Here is a 21,174-nt window from a genome sequence, read left to right as displayed (position 1 = left end):
GTTCCATTGCTTTTCCTTTTAGCATTTTCCGTTGTAGCCATGGCAAGAGGAAGAGCTAAGAAGAGTGCTCAAAAGGGAAAGGGGAAGAAAACTGGACCTTCATCATCTCCGGTGAATAAAACGAAGTCAGTGGATGAGGTCACAGGGGTAGATGCGATTAGAATCCCTAGTCCAGTTGTCGGAAAAGATAAAGTGTCTGGAAATGTGGTGAGAAAAAATGTGGAGGAGATGCTGATGTCGAGTGTGGATGATACAATAACAAAATCCATAGAGAAGAGCACACTCTCAGAATGGTTAAATGGAATCAAAAGTGCAGAAAAACCAGCGAGTGCGCCTCGATTATCATGGGCTCAGAGGGTGGAGAATGAAGTGGCGGAGGAAGGTATGACTAGCAATATGAATCAGGTAAATGACCCTTATATAATCTCAATAGAGCTTGATGATATACAGGAGGAAATAGAGTATTGGATGTCTGCTGATGTATGTTATGTATTAGGTTCCAATCCACCTATCTCTGTTATGGAGGGCTATTTTAAAAGGATTTGGGGGAAAAATGGTATTGATAAAATTGCAGTTATGGGGAAAGGAGTCTTTCTAGTGAGATTTTCTACGACTAAAGCAAGTTTAAAGGTGATGAATGATGGATTTCAGTTCTTTGATCAAAAATCGGTGATAGTGAAATTATGGGATCCTAATATGGAAATAAACAAGGCAGCTGTTAATTTGGTACCTATCTGGGTTAAACTTCCAGGGCTACCATTTAAATACTAGGGAGAGAAGAGCTTATTTAAAATAGCAAGACAAATAGGGAAGGTAGTGAAAATGGATGCAGCAACTAAGTCTAAGGATAGGCTTAACTATGCAAGGGTAATGATTGAAGTTGGGATCCAGGGACAGCTACCAGATAACATCCAGTTCTATAACGAGCATGGGGTCTTATTGACTCAAAAAGTGGAGTATGAGTGGAGACCCATTCAGTGTGCCAAGTGCCAGGGTTTTGGCCATGAAACTGAAATGTGTAGGAAGAAAGAGGGCAGCAAAAGGTGGGTTAAAAAGGCTACACAGGTCATAGACCAGGCGGGATTCATTAAGGTCAATGCTCAAAGAGTGACTAATGAATCAAACACAGTAGAGGTTCCAGTTCACAACACCTTCTTACCTTTGGAAGAGGAGGTGGAGATTGATAAATTGGAGAATGCCTTGGAGGATAAAGGATGTGCAGTTACAGAGACAGATGGTGATATTATTGGGGTAGATAATGAAGGAATGGAGTGCAGGAAGGATTCTAATTGCTAGAGTGGTGATAGCAACAAGAGTAAAGAGCAGAGGGGGGAGCCCTCTATTCCAATTGGATAATATTCTGACCTGGTACATAAGAGGCCTAAACAGTAAAGCAAAACAAATAGAGATTAGGAATTTTATTGCTAATCACAATGTTAAGCTGTTTAGTCTCTTAGAAACAAGGGTGAAGCCTTATAACTTAGGTAAGGTTTATTTAAATCTGTGCCCTGGTTGGTGTTTCACTGACAATTTTCATTGTCATGCTAATAGGAGAATAATAGTTGGATGGTGTCCTATTGCTTTCTCTGTAAATGTTATTCAGGTTAATAGCCAGTTCATTCATTGCTTGGTTAAACCTAAGAATGGTGTGGAATTTGGGTGTACATTTGTCTATGGATTCAATGATGTAAACAGTAGACTGGAGCTGTGGGATGGTATAAGGACCATATATAGTTCTAATGGGAGGCCTTGGGTTTTACTAGGAGATTTCAATGCTCTTAGTAATATTGAGGATAGAGTTGGAGCTATGGTCAGGTTAACTGAAACTAGACCCATGTTGGAGTGTATAACATACTGTAATTTGGTGGATGTGAAAGCTTCAGGGAGACATTTTACCTGGAACAACAAACAAGAAAGGCAACAGAGGGCGTTATCAAGAATTGATAGAGTGTTAGCAAATCAGGGATGGATTGATGTTTACCATCAACCTGAAGTTTCTTCCTTGCTTGAGGGGGACTATGATCATACACCAATGGTCTTAAAGGTTTACCCTGAGCTCCAGCACAAGAAACTGTTTCATTTCATGAATATGTGGTGTAATCACCAAGCTCTCTGTGATATAGTTGGTCAGATATGGTTACAGCCTATTGTTAGATGTGCAATGTTTAGGGTGATGCAGAGACTTAACAGGGTTAAAGTGGAGTTAAAAAAGATGAATAAGGAGGGTTTTGGGGATGTGGAAGCCAATTTGATTAAAGCCAGACATCAGTTGATGGAGGTCCAGGAGGAGATGCATGCTAATGTTAATAATAGCAGTGTGGCTACTAGAGAGAAGCTATCCCAAGAGAATCTGAATAGGGCTAGAAATGATCACCAGCTTTATCTTAGGCAGAAGTCTAAAATCACATGACTTAGCAGTGGGGATGAGAATACTAAGGTGTTCTATCAAGCACTGAAGCATAGACAGTATCATAACAGAGTGAATACAATTCAAGGGTTGAATGGGGAGTGGTGTTCCAATCATGACCAAGTTGAGCAAGCTTTCTTAAGCTGTTATAAAGATCTTTGCTCTTGCAAAGAGCAGAAGCAGACTGTATTTCCTATGCTCATGAATAAAGGGAAGTTACTAACTGAAGCTCACATCCAGGTGATTAATGAAGCTGTTACTAGGGATGATGTGAAGAGGGTGATGTTCAGCATACCTGATGAGAAGGCCCCGTGCTGATGGCTTCAACAACAAGTTCTTCAAACACTGCTGGGATATAGTGGGTAATGAGGTAACATATGCAATATTATATTTCTTCAGGACAGGAAAGCTGTTGAGAGTGATTAACATCACTACTCTCACAATGATTCCTAAAATTAAATGCCCTGAGAGTGTTGTTGATTTTCGTCCCATTGCTTGTTGTAATACAATTTACAAATGTATTACAAATCTGATTAGTGAAAAGCTCAACAAGATTCTACCTGATATTATCTCTGACAGTCAAGGTGCCTTTGTTGCTGGTAGAAGTATCTTGCACAATGTGCTTATTTGTCAGGATCTCCTCAAATGGTATAAAAGAAAATCTGCTAGGCCAAGCTGCATGATGAAAATAGACTTAAAAAAAGCCTATGACATAGTGAGTTGGGCTTTCATAAAGCAGATGCTAGAAGGAATTGGGTGCCTTAGTTTTTTTGTGGATTTGATAATGGTGTGTGATACTACTCCCACCTTCTCTATTATGCTAAATGGGTCCTTGACTGGTTTCTTTGGAGCCCAGAGGGGCCTTAGACAAGGGGACCCCATGTCCCCTTTGTTGTTTGCACTTGGAATGGATTATTTAGCAAGGATCATTAAGTTTGTGCAGGAAAAGGAAGGGTTCAAGTACCATGTTCACTGCAAGGAAATAGAACTCACACACCTTTGCTTTGCAGATGATCTCCTATTATTCAGCAATGGTGACTTCAGGTCTATTTATACACTGTTGCAAGGCTTTCAAATGTTCTCCAATGCTTCAGGCCTAGAGGTGAACAAGCACAAATCAGAGATGGTCTTTATTGGTATGGCAAATGGTGATATTCAAAGAGTGGTTGATGTAAGTGGTTTCACTAGGAGTTGTCTTCCTTTTAGATACTTGAGAGTATCAATTTCCACAACTAAATTGAAGAGCAAAGACTTTTAATTGCTAATTAGCAAAATGGTGAGTAGAATTAAAGCTTGGAGTACTAGGCATCTTTCATTTGCTGCTAGATGTCAGCTCATTAACAGTGTACTCTGAGTATTCATGTGTATTGGGGGTCAACTGTTCATACTTCCTAGGTGTGTGCTAAAGGAAATCAATAGTATTTGTAGATGCTTTTTGTGGACTGGGACCTTCAATGACAGCAAGCCTGGTGCTGTAGCATGGGATGATGTGTGTAAAAACAAAAAGAATGGGGGGCTTGGATTCAGGGATATATTGAGCTGGAATATGGTAGCTATCTACAAGCTAGCCTGGAATATAGCACAGAAGCAAGACAACCTATGGGTCAGGTGGGTGAATTGCATATACATAAAGGAAGCTAATTGGGGGTCCTATGACCCTCCTTCTCATGCAAGTTGGACCTGGAAGAACATTTGCAAAGCTAAGAATACTCTTAGTGTGAAGCTATCTGGTGATCAGTGGATGTCTAATACTCAATTCAGCATAAAGAAACATTATCAGTCCCTTACTAATTATCCCATTGCTCAGCAATGGACCAGCTGTGTTTGGAATAGATACAGTCTACCCAAACACAGGTTCATTTATTGGCTAGCTACACAAAATAGATTGAAAACAAGGGTTAGAATGCAGCAAATAAACATCAGTGATTCTAACAGATGTCTGTTATGTCAGATTCACCCTGAGAGTAGAGATCACTTATTCTTTGCTTGTGATTTCAGTAGAAGGTGTATGATTGAGGCTATGAGCTGGCTGGAGATTCCCTTGAATGGAAAGTCCCTTCTTCAGAGGAGCAGATGGGTTAGGGGGAGATACACTGGCCCTAAGTTTAAGAAGAAGGTCTGTATTGCTACAATGGCAGCTGTGGTGTATCTGATTTGGCAAAACAGAAATATAGCCTATTGGGATAATGTTATTAGCACTGTTGCTCACACTATGAAAGAGCTTAAATTCATTATTAAGAATAGGATTATGCAGATTATGAGCTCCAATGTAAGAGAGATTGATAAATGTTGGCTTGAAGGATTGTAATTGCTCTGGGCCTGTCCAGTAGCTGAGGTGGATTTAGAGGATCCCTCTTAATTTGTAGGTTGTATTGTGAGTTTATGGGCTTAATAAAACTTTAATTACCAAAAAAAAACTATATATTTTTTACTTTTGTGTTTTTGGATGTAAATGTTTTGTACATAACAATGAAAAAGCCAATTTAGGAAATTTTGATGCTAGAAGTTATGAAGCTATATTTCTAGGATATGCTTCAAATAGTAAGAAATATAGAGTCTACAATAACAGAACAATGTGCATAGTGAAAAGTGTCCGTATTATTTTTGATGAAACTAATTCTTTGTAGGAACTAAGTTATGATGATAACTTTGTGATTGGATTGACTCGACTTGAAGAGTCAAACCACTATGATGAGGAAATAACAAGATGGATAATGTGGAGTGAAGAATAAGAAGCTACTGCAACTATTCAAGAGAAATACTTGTTCGAAAAAAAAAAAAACTTTCAAGCATTACATTTGAATATTTACTTAGAAAGTTTTTCTGTAATTTTCTTCTTCTCATACATTACATATCATTGTAATATCCTTAGTGTTTGGGTAATTGAAATTTTTAGAATATCCTTGTAATCTAGTGAGAGCAATAAATAGAGAAAGAGAAGACTTCGAGTGAAGTCAAGTGAGTGTCACAAGTTCAGGAGGAACTGGGTGACTGGGAACAAGTTCCCAGTGGAACAGAGAAAGGTCCAGCAATATGTTGTAAGAAGTGTCTTTTGGCCTATTCTAATAAGAGAAGTGTTGAGTCAAAATACCTCAGGGTCAAGGTTTTTCTTCCTATTGGGCTTAGAAAGTTTTCCTTCCAGGTTAAACTTTGTATGTTTTTCTCTCTTTACTTTGAATAAGTTATTTTAATTCTGTATTTTAGTCGAAAATTTCTCCTCAACTACAATTCACCCACTCTCTTGTAGTTGATCTAGTGTTCATACTAGAATAACAACTTATATAGTATAAATTATATAATTTAATTAAGACCTTTTTCTCTTCACCTAGGTAACTTTCCTAAAGTGTGCATACCTGCAACTTTAGTGATACTTAATGAGTCAATGACGAGTAATTACTATCTTGTCCACATGACTTACTACAAGAAGTACATGGAAAAATTACGTAATGGTTATTGTTCTTGCTAATAAATAACAAGTCGTTGCCTAGGTAAATAAATAATAGCTACCATTCTTGCCAATAAATAATAAGATGTTGTCGCTTAATAATTGCGATCGTAAAACACTACAAGAAAATAGGTTTTGGGCGACGAATTTGAAACTCAAGGGCAACAAAACTGAATATCGTGGCCCATAATTGACAACAAGAGCGACGAGTTGAATTTGTTGCCCTAGGGAACACTATTGTGCGACAAAAATGTTTTTTGTTGCCCAAATACATATTAGGGCGACGAAACTAAATTTGCGTTGCCCGACAAACTTACATATTACGTTGCCATTGTTTAATGATGGGCCAGTTCAAATTAAAAATTCGTTGCCCAAACCAAAGAAAAAAATGCTAAAAAATTAAACTGGCTCCAAAATTTTCCCACAAAAACACGTTCTTTCCCACCCCCAGAGAGTTCAACTGCTCACAACTCTCTTCGGTTCACATAGGTTCAGTGGTGGCATCTTCTTCAGTTTTTTCCGGTGATTTGTGATTTCCGACGAGATATTGGACGTCTCTCAGGTGACGACTTCAATTGTGATGGCCAATTAATTTTTTCATTGGATCAAATTGACATATCTCACGTTTCTCAGCATCTTCTTCGATGAATTCTTTAATTATGATCGAAATTTTGGTTTATGGTTAGTTGTTACCTCTTATGCTCTGCCCTAACCTTTTAAAATTTCGCAGGTGGTGATGTGGGTGGCTGCCGGAGATCAACGGTGAGGCTAGCGGCAATTTCGGCGGCAAGGTTGGTATCTTTTGTTGTTTTACCCTAAGTTAGGAATCAACATTGGTACGAATTTTCTAGGTTGGTGAATTTGTCAATGTTTTATTGAATTACTTAAATTATTTGTTTCTCAATATTGGTACGAATTTTCTAGGTCTTCTACTTTCTTTCTCTTTCTCTCTTCTTCATCATCATTCTTTGTATTTTTCTGTTTCAAATTTGCTGTTTGATTTACTGTATTATACCAATTTTGAATTTTATTAATAATCATGTACAGGGACGGCTGTTCACAATAGTTATAAAGGGGGATATTATAGTATGTAGACTCGTTGATATCATTTTTTTGGGTGCTAGGATTTAGTGCTTGACCATTACTATTTCTGTATACTATTAAAGTGTTTGAGGGCTAGTGCATTACCCAACCTTGTGAAGCCCATAAAGGCAACTTTTCTGCATTAGACAAGATCTTGTGCTTTTGAAAGTGAACTATTTTATTAGATTATACTCCCTAGGTCCCGTAATGATATTTCATACTTGTTATTGGGTTGATGAAGATTTTCTTTTTAAGTGTTATTGGCTTTCTTCTCTTTCTCTTTACCACTAACAATTTGAAATTCTACTTTTATTACTGTTGGTCAGATTTTTATGGCTATAAATATTGAAGAGAATCATCTGATCAATTCAAAAAGTATTAATTATATCATGCTTTATTGCTGCTGCTTCTTAGATATATTAGATCAGATTTGGTTTAGAGAAGATACCAGACAGTGAATGTAACAATACTTGTATGGATGATGCTATGTGAGAACTGAGAAGTAATGCGAATTAACTAGTTTGATAGCTAGATTTTTAATGAAATAGCATTGACATGTAGGCCCTGTAAGCAAAGGAAGATAAATAAGGATGATTATTATCTCAAATTCTGCAATAGCTAGATGAAGATACACCTAGAAAATTATTACTTTTTGAATTGAATGTTTTACTTTTTGAAGTGCTCATCCTTCATAGATGTCGTTGTCCTTGTTGTGATTTTTTTAATTTAGTTGTCTGCACTACCCCTCTGTAGACACCCCCCTTGCTGCCACCACCCACCTGCAGACACTCTCCCTACTGCCACTACCCCTACAGAGACTCCCCCTACTGCGACCACCCCCTTGCAGACCCCTCCTTGCTGCAACCACCCCTGCAAACACCCCCTTGCTGCACTACCCTCTGCAGACACCCCCTTGCTGCCACCACCCCACACTCCCCCTGTGCCACCACCCCTACGGCCAAAACTAATCTTTTAAATTGACACTATTGCTCGATAGTGCCAAAACTAATTTTTTTTGCATTCAATTACCTAAGCTAGTAAGTTTGGAGAATTTTTTTTTCTAACTGAATGAGAGATATCTTTTGTTTTTCTTTCTTAAGGATTTTTTCTTACTTGATTGAAAGAATGAATACCAATCGAAGTTGGATGAATCATAGTGGGATAAAGGATAGGCGAAAACCGGAGTATAAAGCAGGGGTCGATGAGTTTCTAGAGTTTGCTTTCAAAGAAAAAAGTGATGAAACATCACTAAATGTCCCTGTGTGAAATGTAGATTGCTTTTTGCCCAAAATCGAAAAAATGCAAATTCACTTACTAGTACATGGTATCGATAATGGTTACAATCCATGGGTGAGTCACGGGGAATCAGTTGAGCTTGAAGGCGAAACAGAGGTGGTTTCAAACGAGGAAAATGAAATAGAAATGCCCTTTGACGACATGGCTCCATTAATTTTTGAAGCAACAAATGCATGGAATTCAACTACTTCTTCTGTGCTCGATGATAATGGAAACAATAGAAAGTCAGACAATCATGAATATCCTAAGGAGTTAATGACATTAGTAGAAGACATGGAGGCCGAGTTGTATCCGGGTGTACCACATTCAAAAGATTAGAGTTTATTATCTCATGCTACATAATAAAGTTAGCAATAAATGGAGTGATAAATCTTTTTCAATGTTATTGAAGACTTGCATAGGGCTTTTAACTATGACAAGAATTTTCCTGCAAATGCTTATGAAGCAAAAAAATACACAAAAGCATGGGTTAGATTATGTAAAGATTGATGCTTGTGTTAACCATTGTATTTTGTTTCGAAAAGAATTTGCGAATGAAGAAAAATGTCCTAAATGTGTAGCTCCTAGATGGAAGGAGAAAGTGTGCAAGGTGGTGATGAGTATTCAGATGGCAGGATGTCCAAAAGACAACTCGAGTTCCTCAACTGATCTTGCGTCATTTCCCCTTAATTCCACGACTACAAAGGATGTTTATATCTTCCAAGTTAGCAAGACATATGCGTGGCATAAAGATGATAAGAAGGATGATGGGATAATGAGACACCCGCAGATTCAGAAGCATGGAAGTCTTTGGACAAAACATTTCCAGACTTTGCTAAAGATGCACGTAATGTACGATTGGGTTTAGCTAGTGATGGGTTTAATCCTGGAGCTAACATGAGTAGTAGATATAGTATTTGGCCAGTGATGTTGGTGCCGTACAATCTACCCCCTTGGATGTGTATGAAGAGTGATAATATGATATTATCTTTATTAATTCCTGGCCCTAAATCTCCAGGAGATGATATAGATGTATTTTTGCAACCTCTAGTAGATGAACTTAATGAACTGTGGGAGTTTGGGGTAAAAACGTTTGATGCCTATGCGAAAGAGACTTTTAATATGCGAGCGGTGTTGTATGGACCATTAATGACTTTCCAGCTTATGCTAATTTGTCTGGTTGGAGTACCAAAGGGGCCCTTGCATGCCCTAATTGTCATATAGACACAAATCTCATTATTTGAAGCGTGGACACAAATATTGCTATACAGAACATCGAAGGTGGCTACCAATCGATCACAAATGGAGGCTTAATAGGAGCTCCTTTGGTGGTAAGGTACAAAGGGGTCCTCCTCAGTTCCTTTAATGGGGTTTGATGATTTGAAGCAATTAAATGGATACTCAAATGTGGAGTTTGGAAAAGCTTCTAAGGGAAAATGCAAGATAGGTGAAAGATATATCGTGCATCAATGGAAAAAACTAGTGTCTTTTTCCAATTACCTTATTGGAGACATCTCTTGGTTCGACACAACTTGGATGTGATGCATGTGGAAAAGAATGTGTGTGAAAGTATATTAGGCACAATGCTTGATTTACCGGGAAAGAATAAGGACTCTTTAAATGCCCGACTAGACTTAATAGACATGAAAATGCATGATAAGCTACGTCCAAAGTCACTTGGGAATGATAAATGGCAAGTCCCACCAGCACCTTACAACTTGACTTTGAGTGAAAGGAGAAAAATAGTCACATTTCTATCCAAATTAGCTTTTCCAGACGCTTATTCATCAAACATTTCAAGGTGTGTCTCCTTGCACGATGGGAAGGTAATGGGAATGAAAACTCATGATTTTCACGTTTTCATGCAAGACTTACTAACACCTGCCTTCCAAGGTGTTTTAGATGAAAATGTTCTAACGCCTTTACAAGAGCTCAGTCTTTTTTTCAAGCAACTGTGTTCTAAAACCTTAAAGGTAGCAGAACTAGAGAAGATGGAAATGAATATAGCAATCACCTTATGTAAGCTGGAGCGCGTATTCATTCCTGCCTTCTTTGATGTAATGATACATCTCCCGATTCACTTGGCTACTGAAGCTAGAATGGCAGGTCCTGTACATTATCGTTGGATGTATCGCTTTGAAAGGTCAGTTGTTAGTAGTTAGGTTATCATAGGATGTATACATGTAGTGTGTTTTACTAATATATCTCTTTTAGGGCAATGCGAACGTTCAAATCATTCGTGCGGAACAAAGCTCACCCAGAAGCTTCAATTGCTAACGGGTACATTGAAATGGAATGTCTGACATTTTGCTCGAGATATATGTCTAAGATTGAGACGTTACACAATCGTCCAGATCGAAATGATGACATTAACCATCCTCAATCCTGTAACTTGTCTGTCTTCTCTAAAATAGGCAAGCCTTTAGGGAAGGCAAGTCTAACAGAAATGACTACTAAGGATAGACGAGAAGCTCAACTTTACGTCATGTTTAATTGTGATGAAGCAAAACCTTTCTTGACGTAAGTGTGATATTTGTCATGCATAATGATTTTTTTTTCCATTAATAGAACTAATTAGTTGCTTATATTCTTATGTCTAGTTGAATATGAGCATGCACCAATTTCTCAAAGGATTGACCTTTGCAAGTGGTTTGAAGATAGAGTAAGTGAACACATTAGTTTTATTTTCTGTATCTTTATTTTGTTTCCGTGGTTAACTAATAATGATATGTAGATTACAAATCTATGGAAAGAAGGGGATCCCAGAGTTACTGAAGAATTGTTGTGTTTAGCACGAGGACCGATGAAAGGTGTTGTCACTTTTGATGGATACGTCATTAATGGGTTTAGATTTCACACCAAAAAGCGGCAAAGAAATCGAAAAACACAAAATAGTGGCGTAGTTGTGAAAGGGGACGAGGAAAGTGGGCAAAAGGATTTCTATGGGGTTTTAGAGAAGGTTATTGTGCTAGAGTATGATGCTCTTAAGAATCGAACTAGTCCCAATATCGTTCTGTTTAAATGTAAGTGGTTTAATGTGTTCGACGAAGGAAAAGGGATTAAAAAGGGTAATTTAGGAGCAGTGCTTATTAATGTAACTCAGAGGTTAAAAACAAATGAGTCATTTGCATTAGCCTCTCAAATTGAGCAAGTCTTCTATGTACCATGTCATAATGAGCCACAATGGAGATTTGTTATTAAGGCAAATCCAAGGAACTTCTTTGATTTCCCTAATGACGAAGAAACCGAAGAAATTGAATCATTATGGGAACATGTGTCACAATCTGTAACCAACTACGAAGATGTTCAAGATGAGGATATTCCAATAGTGAGAAATGATGTTGAATATACCTTGGTTGAGGCTCATATCGAAGAAGATTTGTTGAATGAAGTGGATAATGAACATGAGGAGGATGAAGATGATGAAGATGATGAAGAGATCGAAAAAAGTGAGGATGAATTTTCGGACACGGAAGATGAACCTATCTTGCATGATTTTTACAATTCTTTTGAAGACGAGGGGTCTCAAAGTGATAGTTCTACTAATTCATCTACTAGCAATTGAGTAATGGTATATTGTATTGAGATACACTCTAAAAATTATGTTTTAACCTTTACTTTTAAATTTTTAAAGTAACCTTTAAGTTTACTTTATTATTACCAATTTACTATTTTGATAATAGCGAATTTTTTTTATATTATTGGTATAAGAGAGTAAATTCAGGTGACAATTTTGAGTTTGTCTATAGTTATATACTACGAAATGTCCTAGATAAATGTTTGTAGGTATGCGTCTTCATAGTATGTTGTTTTCTACAATTTTCCTTCACTGTCTCATTACTACCTCTCGGTTAGGTAAAGATAGTTTGATACTATGACAAGTCCCTAGTTCTTTCAGTGTTTTACTGGTTACATGTATCTAGTATAGTAGATAACGTACTTGATCTTTCACTGGGATAGAAGAGTGAGAAATACCTTTCCATCACCAGATGTCTTACTCTTACCCTTTAAGGCTTCCTCTGCTTTCTTGAGACCTCTCTCTCGAATTGCCCTGGCATCTCTTGAGAAGTCTGTCTCAGTTTCGAGAGTGGTTGTTGCTTTGCTATCATTCTGTACCTGAATCTCTTTAGAAGACTCGTACTGAAACAAAACATTCTTTGAGTCCTTGGTTGATTCAGCAGAAGCTGATCGTTTGGATGTCCCGGAAGAAAAGTATAATTTGTTGTTCGACATGTCAGCCCTTTTAGCAGTATGTAACACGGAAGTCTCCTTATCATCATCTTCAACTTCATCTAGAGCTGAAGGTCGTTTCTAAATGTTCTTGTTATTTACTGCCCAACAGAAGGAAGTTCAGCTACAGTTAGAGCATAAAACATGAAAATAACACAAATCAAACCTTGCTCCACCGGTTCCTGCTCACTTGCCTCCGACATTCTGATAGTGAAAGCAAATTGGCTTATGCAAAGTGATCTGAAATTGTCAGCAACTGCCACACTCCAGAAACTGCAAAGAACTAAACTCTGAAGTTAGAATAGAGAAACAAAACGAATCTATATCAATTGCCTTAAAGACTATTTCACAGTAGAGACCCACAAGTGATCTTCTACTGTGTGTCTTTATTATCTCCCAGTCTTATTGAGTTGCATATAGATTATAGGATTTTCTAGTGGTAAAGATGTGGAGTAGCAACAGCAAGAAGAGGAGTTTTCCTATGTATTGTGAGACAAGAATCAGCACCGAAGTAGTGATCTAATTTCCCGCTTGAACTTGGTGTTTGGGCGATCCAGAATCAGCACCGAGAAAGCTATTCAACCTGCTATAAAATCAACAAAACGGTTTGATTTGCACTAATCTAGAGAATGATGCAAAACTCTGGTTGCAGGCCAATGCTTACATCTAGATAACCTGTAATGGTGATATGAGTAGTAAGAGTAAGCAGATCTTTACAAGGAATTAACTTTGTTACTATAAGGGGGTAAAACATCTTTCTTAGTATGGGAGGCCTGTCTTCTTCCCGTGAATTTGGAGTCAGTGCCTGAATAATTGCATGGTTCATCAGTGAAAGAAATAAAACATCCTTCCTCTGTTGAGAGTAAAATTCTAGGTTAAATACTTTTTATCATACCCCACCCCCCCGTCACCCAAAAAAACAGGTATTTGAAAAGGCTAACTTGTACTTCCAAAGGTCTTACACAGACAGTCAAGCTAACAGTTTCTAAACACTAAAGTATTCATGCTTGTACAGAATGTTTCCATCTATCACAATCAACCAATGATAGTTACCTGTCTCGATATCTTTTCTGGCCAGTGAATTAAAGGTGGCACCATTGTCAATTTGTTCCAACCGGTAGAACACTGGGGGTCTAGCAACTAACTGTCTCTGAACTTTGACAGACTGAACTGGACCACAGTTGCCATGCTTGACCTACAAGTTTTTTGTAATTTTTGATTTAAAGACATCAATGGTCCAAGATGTGTCTTGGAAACTGTGGAAAGGCAATGGGCAATTATTTTAAGACTCAAGTTTTTTTTTTCTTTGACTCACCTCTTTATGCTAAAAGCATCAAATGAACAGCTAAAAGCATCTAATGAACAGCTTAAAGCATCTAATGAAGAGTTCAAGGCATCCAATGAAGAGCTTAGAGCTGAATTTTCTAAATTGAACAAAGAAGCTATTGAACGTGAAAAGAAAATGAGAGAAGATATGCTGAAAATTTTGAAGACATGAGGTATAAGTTTTTTAGCTTTCATTATTATTATACTTGGTATTATTAATGTCGAAAATTTTCATTGTTTAAATCATCTTCTTATTTAGTTTCAAGCTAATTAAAGACAAAATATCTAGATTAGTTTTTACACCGGCATTGATGACCTTCGATGAGGATTAGAAGTGAAAACAAGTTTTCAGGGGAAGCCTATCAGAAATTTTTGACATGAAAATACCATTAAATAAAAAGAAACAAGTCATATGAAATTTTGTTGTTATATTTATGTCTATATGTGTATGGATCTGGAGATTTCCAATTCACTATACTCTTGGTGATATAGCTTAGAATCCACTGCTGAGATTGAAGTTAGATTGGCTTGTAGAGATTTATAGGCATGTTCTAACCTCTTGGTGATATTGAAGTTGGTTCGGCTAAGAGCATCCTTATCATGAACCTAAAAGTGGGTCTCAGACTCACTTTTTCCCCCTGCACACCCCCCCCCCTTGTCCAAGGCCAACCCCCTGCAGACAGTATACCAAGTATGAACCCGTCGCAGAGCAGTATGTTGTTTCAGCATGGCGATCACTCAATCGCCTTCCCCTTTTCCCAAAGGTAGCTGAGTTAGTTGTTCCCACAACAACCCTCTGCTCCAAGAAGTATAATCAAACTGTGAAAATAGGCAATGATAAGGGTTACAGAGTTGCAAATTATATGCCTCTGGTGCCTATTGACAAGATTGTGAAGGTGTGCGATGCTCAGGAGGGTGAGACAGAGTCTGTTGCTGTTAATGGAAATGGAACTGCTATGCCTGTTGCTGCACACTGACCTTGAATATTACTTCTTCTGAACTTGCAAATTATGATAAAAAAGGTTTTGTTGTTCATAATTTGAAACTTTTGCTAATAGAATTTAGTTTCCGTGGTTACTGGTTAGAATATGTTTTTTTTTTGCTCAATATGTATGTTTCTATGTTTAGTTATGGAGACATATTGCTTTGTTCTTCAGAATTTTAGCTCATGTCATTGACTTCTATAAATTTGTGGTGTGGATGCTAATTTAAGAAGTGGACTGTATAAAAGTAAGCGTTTCCATTTGAGTGAAATTATGGTGTGAACCGAATGCCTCTTAGACTGTTTGCAGCATTTCGCACTCCCCGCAAATTATATTAGAGATTAGACAGGTCTGCTTTATCTCAGCTGACTACACTCACTTAATATTCTTTATTTTAGTCACAATCTAGTTATGTCTCTCGTCCTTTATTTTAGTCACAATCTAGTTATGTCTCTCGTTCAGGATCTTGGAGAGAAAGAAGAGTTTGTCAAGGTCATCTTTAGTATAGTTGGGTTAAATATCTGTCAAGGTCATCTTTAGTATAGTTGGCATAATATCATTGCATCATGATTTAGCACTTAAGAAGCAAGTAATTTGAAAAAAAAAATTATCATGCTTTAGAGTATAGACTTCAGCTCATTATGGCATTCTACATTTTCCTTTTACAGATCTATCATAATTGTTTTATTTTATCAGGAATAATGGTTCATGACTTATTATAACGTTTTTTTTATGGGTATCTAATTATAACGTTTTTTTATTTTATCAGGAACAATAGGTCGTGACTATTTTCCGGAACTAGCAGAGGGGAGCTATGATAAGGCTTAGATTATGTGAATTTTTTCGTAGATTATAGGTACTGCTAATTAGTTTTTTTAAGATTTACTTAGAATTATAAGGTACATTGAATGTCAAATTTGAAGATTATTTTGTTGTACTCCGATTATATACAATTTGTTATTCTATCTCATACTTTTGTTTTCATGTCATTTATATGAACAGGGAAAAAGCTTATAGATTACACGATAACAATAATTCGTAGTCCATACCAATTTGGGCAACGAATAGAGTTCGTACATTGTCATTTCAATTTAGCGTTTGATTGAAAAATATGTACAACAATTCGTAGCCTAAAGTATTTTGGGCGACGAAACCAGTGTTGCCCAAGACATCATGTCATGTAAGACTACAAGATATAATGGGCGACAAAAAACAGTAATTGTTGCACAAAGTTCATTAATATTGGGCAACGACGTAAGAAACTCGTTGCACAAAAGACCATTATGGGCAACGACGTAAGAAACTCGTTGCCTAACTGTTTTCATAAATGTGCAACGGATACGGACTCATAGCACAAAAGACCATTATGGGCAACGAATGTAATTCGATGCCCAAGATGTGGTTTGTGCAACGACCACAATTTTCGACGCACAAAATACAATGGGCGTCGAGCCTAAGACGACGAAATTGGCGCGCAAAAATTTCGTTGCCCAAACCTTTGTGCAACGAACTTGTCCCATTGGGAGACGAATATTTTTGTTGCCCAAAACCTATTTTCTTGTAGTGAAAGACCATATATCTAATGAAAATCCTTTGAAAATAATCCTCCTATAAAAAGAATAATAGTTCGTTTTTGAAGAGACGGTCTCACGTTAGTGTTAACGTGAGACCAGCTGATGTCATGCTCACATCATGCGCGTGAATCAAACTAGCAGTATAATTAGTTAAGCTGTAACACCCCAGAATTTCAAAGCAGAAAAGAAAGAAATAATAATAATAGAAGTATAGGACGATGGCAGAAACATCGTCTTCTGAGAATGTCACCCACTACAAGAAATGCGTTTAAATATCTAAGTGATAAAACCAACATAAATAAATAGTATAAATAAATTAAATTGATAACCAAAAGAGAAAACTAACTCTTAAATTAATAAAAGAGTCTAGGCCTAAAACATCTAACATTTTAATGCTCACATCTCAACCCGAGCCCAAAACCAAATAAGATTGTCATCAACATATCCTGCAAAAATAAACAACAAACATCCACAATCAGTGGGGAGCAACTAACAGCTCTCCCGGCTCAATTAGGATCCATGTAGAAGTTATCAAACGTTAATAAATAAGTCCGAATCAACATAAAAGATCAAACTGAACCAAATAACAGCAAAACAACAACTAACAGTTTAACATGGTTAAATAAAGTAAATCATAAATAGTAAACTTAATATAGACATACAAGATAAAAAAACATAAGCCTCCAAAATAATATAAATAGCTTTTGAGAAAGAGCAGAACGCCAGTGGATCGCAACCCACTTCCTAAGGTTTGTCAGATCGAAATCTCCAGACAGCCTATGGGCTTACGTTCCCTACTATCTGTGTCTAAGAATGGCCAAACTCCCGATGCAGGATAGTACCAGCTCAGTACTTCCCAACCTCTCGGACGACAACAATTAACCCAGGTAATACCCCTAAATCGCAACCTAGGTGGTTGGCATGTTCTTCACCGGGGACTACATCTATCCCACCGGATATCTTAATCTCAATAAAATATTTTCACAATTAAATACAATAATTCATTCATCAAATATAAAATAATAAGGATGCCCTTCAGGCCTTACACCTAAAATCAACAGAAACTAGGATCGCAATCCAAGAGTCTCAATTCAACAATATTTATTCTTTTCAAAGTAATAGTAATATAATACTAATAAAAATCATTTCACCCAACTAAAAAGAATAAATCTTTCTTAGAACATAAATATACACCAAATACACAATATAATCAGATACTCCAATACTACACTCTCGTTGTCTGAATTTGGGTACAAGGTTAATTACAACGTTAGCTATAATACCCCCGGTACATAACTCTTGGCGAAACGGTACTAAAGACAGTATTATTCTCCCTTGAATACTGTAACGTCGACAACTTAGATATTGATTTATAAAACTACAATATTATTATACTCTTAATATAATTACAACAACAATACCATCATAAAATAAATAAGACACTCACGATATTATAACTATATGTAAATATATCATTCAACTCATGTACACATATAACAATAGTCATATATAAATGTACTAATTAACAAAGATAGATGTAATTCCCCACAACAACCCATCTGACTTGTCAAACACTATCCCTTTTACTGCTACAGGACAAAGGTGTAAAATATATATATAATTAACAAAAGAAGAAGTAATTATCACAACTAACCATCTACCTATTTCAAGAACTTACAGATCAAGAATATTATACATCACGGAGGATGTACCAAAAACTTTAAGATTATGTAAGACATAACAATCTTGTTAACAGCTATAGAAAGAAAAGTCACGAACAAAACTCTTTCTTCAAACACGACTTAAACTAGCATACATCAGACATTCATGCTCTCAGTTACCAACATCATGATCGTGTTAAAGCTAACCATAACTGTATAATGATATGATTTACAAAATTTATTAGCCAAAGCATAAGTTGAACTGAAGACAATAAAACAAGAATTCTAACCAGCAAACTCAAGCAAGAATAACAACACAACAGAATCATTGTCTTCCACAATATTTAACACTCATAATCATTCATGTATAACAAGTATAACATTAAAAATATGAAGCTTTACCCACCCACAAATTATAGGATATAATTTACAGCAACTCAGATATTAAGACTAAATAATTTCTAAACGGACTCTAGTCGTACTAGGTTCGCCATTAGTTACCTTTGAAGACCTCCAATTGCTTGCATTTTCATTATGTACTGCTCTGCTCCGATCTCGATTCCCGATAATTTATAGCTCTGATTCCAAATCTCTCCGGTCATAATGAAGGCTCATATGTCCTAAACGTGCTGTCCAAATTTCAGGGTGATCCAATGGTTCGATCTTCTGCGATGATCAAATTCGTGAAGGTACGACAGGAAAACAAAACCGGGTGACCCGTCTGATTGAAACAGAAACTGCAGTCTCTTCTTTCCCTCTCTTCAAAAAAAAAAAAAAAAATTACACCACGAACAAGATCTTTCCAAGTAGATAGATTTTGACTACTCATACGTCCAATTCCGATGAGATATGAAGGAGATACGATGCAAACAAAATGGGTGTGCATAAATGGACGAAAAATGCAAAAGAGAGAAGAAGAGTTGTGAAGCACTTTTTTTTTCCCTGATCGGTTCAGTAGCCAAGGGAAATAAAAAAAGGGGTTACAAGTTGAAATTGATGGGGTAATTATGGGGTAATAAAATAGGTGTTACAAAGAGATTTTAAAGGTCGAAATAAATCTGAAAATAACTCTCATACAAGACATAATTTCGGACAGCTTTTAGGAACATAAGGCTTCATGTTAAAAAGTCGTGCAACTGTCCAAACTCGCTAAAACCGAATAAATAAAAATACTAGATCAATCATGCATATTAAAATAGTAGAACATATATAATTTCTAATCTAATAAATTTGACAAATACAACATTTAAAAAGTTGGAAAACAAACAACATAAGATATAATATTTTTAAGAAGTAAAATATTCTAAATTTAACGGAAAATAATAATTAAGAGAAAATAATTCGAAGAAATTATGAGCGAAAATATGTGGTGTTACATAAGCGGTTGGACCTATTAATTATGTTAACCTTAAATTTCTTCTGGATGAATTAATTAAGCGGTAAAATATATTAGTTAAGCATTAAAGTATATTAGTTATATAATAGAAATCAGGTTATAATGCATTTAGCTAAAAATTAATAACTAAAAATCATAACTATGAACCTTACAAATATAATTATTAATGCGGAACCATAATTATAACTAATGATATGAAAACTATAACTAATAACGTGTAAACAATTACTAATAACTAAAAAGCATAACTACTAACCTTACAAATATAACAATTTATCCAGAATCATAACTATAACTAATAACATGAAAGCCACAACTAATAACCTATAAACAATTACTAATAACTAAAAACCAAAATTATTAACCTTACAAATATAACTATTTACCAGTTGCATAACTATTTACATGGAAACGATAACTAATCACCATAAAACATAACTATTGACCTAAAAAAAATGTAACTTTCTACCTAAAAGTTATAACTCATAATAAGAGATTCATTAGAGTTTAGACCCATTGATAGAGAGAAACAAAGAGCTTTCAGAAATTCTCATCATCAAGATTGAAAAAGTCGCGAAAAAGGACATTATATTGTTGAAAGTTTCATATGTACAAAATAGAAAAGAAAGAAAAAGAAAGAGATGTCGGCTTCAGAAAGAAATGGAAGTTGGGTGGATGAGAGGGAAATGGCACTGTTGAGGAGAGAGAAAGGGTATAGGAGAGATAAACGCGAGTTGGTAGAAGAGAGAGACATAGCAAATAGAAATTAGAGTTGGCAGAGGAGAGAGAAAATATAAATTGAGGGGTAAATGATGGTTTTACTAGCATAATTAATTGGTCCAAGCGCTTAACTAATATAATTCAACGCTTAACTAATATAATTCAGCGTTTAACTAATTCACCCAGAAAAATTTTAAGCTTAACTTAACTAATAGGTGCAAGCGCTTAACTAATAATAACACTGTTGTTATAATGCATATGTGTGATGTAAGCATGACATAAGTTGGCCTCATGTTAACACTAATGTGAGACCGTCTTTGTTGGGCCTTTGGGTGAGTGGCTTTATGCGAGGGTAACCTAGAGGAAATTTGTCTTACCACGGGTCTTCGAAAGGGGGTTCAAAAAAAATTATTTGAATAACATTAATAGTTTACAAAAAAAAGTACCAAGCTACTCTCATGGTAATAGTGGTTGAGATCGTGCCTTTTGACTTTGAGATTGAGAGTTCTATTCCTACTAGGGGCACTTTGAGGATAGGGATTTTCCTACCATTCCTACTCTCAGAGTGTCTAGCCGGCTAACCTAAGTCAAATGACCTGTGCGAGATTCCTGTCTGGTACGGTAATTCATCTTACCAATCCAAAAATAATAATTCACAAAAAAGTAACCTCATTTACTCATATGAGTAACCTTAGTAAGTCGTTCATATAGAGTGAATGGATTCGTATCCCCTTTTTGTTATAAAAATAACCTCATTTGTATGTGAGAGTAATCTCATTTCAAAGTAACCATATTTATTTATACGACTAACTTCATTTGTTTATAAGAGTAACCCTTTTTATTTATTAATATCTTACATATCTTTTTAGAATTTGGTAATGCACCCTTTTGTATTTTAGTTGTTGCCTCCAAGATCATCATCCCACACATCGAGTATAGAATGAATCATCGAGTATACCAAGATGTTTTAGAGGGTTTGTGCACAGAGGAAGAGTTTGTGCAAAACGGTCAACTTCAAATAGACACTTCTCACAACAGACCTAATATTTTGGGGAAGATTCAAATTGAAGGAAA

At 36.2% G+C, this 21,174-nt stretch overlaps 1 long non-coding RNA gene across 1 annotated transcript; it reads right to left on the bottom strand.

Annotated features, from left to right (window-relative positions):
- Positions 1-16,614: 16,614 nt before the first annotated feature.
- Positions 16,615-18,820, bottom strand: LOC130590060 (uncharacterized). Its single transcript, XR_008967651.1, has 2 exons — positions 18,486-18,820; positions 16,615-16,769 (listed from the first exon to the last, which is right to left on the bottom strand). It is a non-coding gene; the product is annotated as an uncharacterized LOC130590060 (long non-coding RNA).
- Between the last annotated feature and the right edge of the window lie 2,354 nt (positions 18,821-21,174).

Source organism: Beta vulgaris, chromosome 9, assembly GCF_026745355.1.
Source record: "Beta vulgaris subsp. vulgaris cultivar EL10 chromosome 9, EL10.2, whole genome shotgun sequence".
NCBI classification, from domain to species: domain Eukaryota; kingdom Viridiplantae; phylum Streptophyta; class Magnoliopsida; order Caryophyllales; family Amaranthaceae; genus Beta; species Beta vulgaris.
Note: the sequence above shows the minus strand (reverse complement) of the source record. Positions and strands in the feature narration are given on the sequence as shown.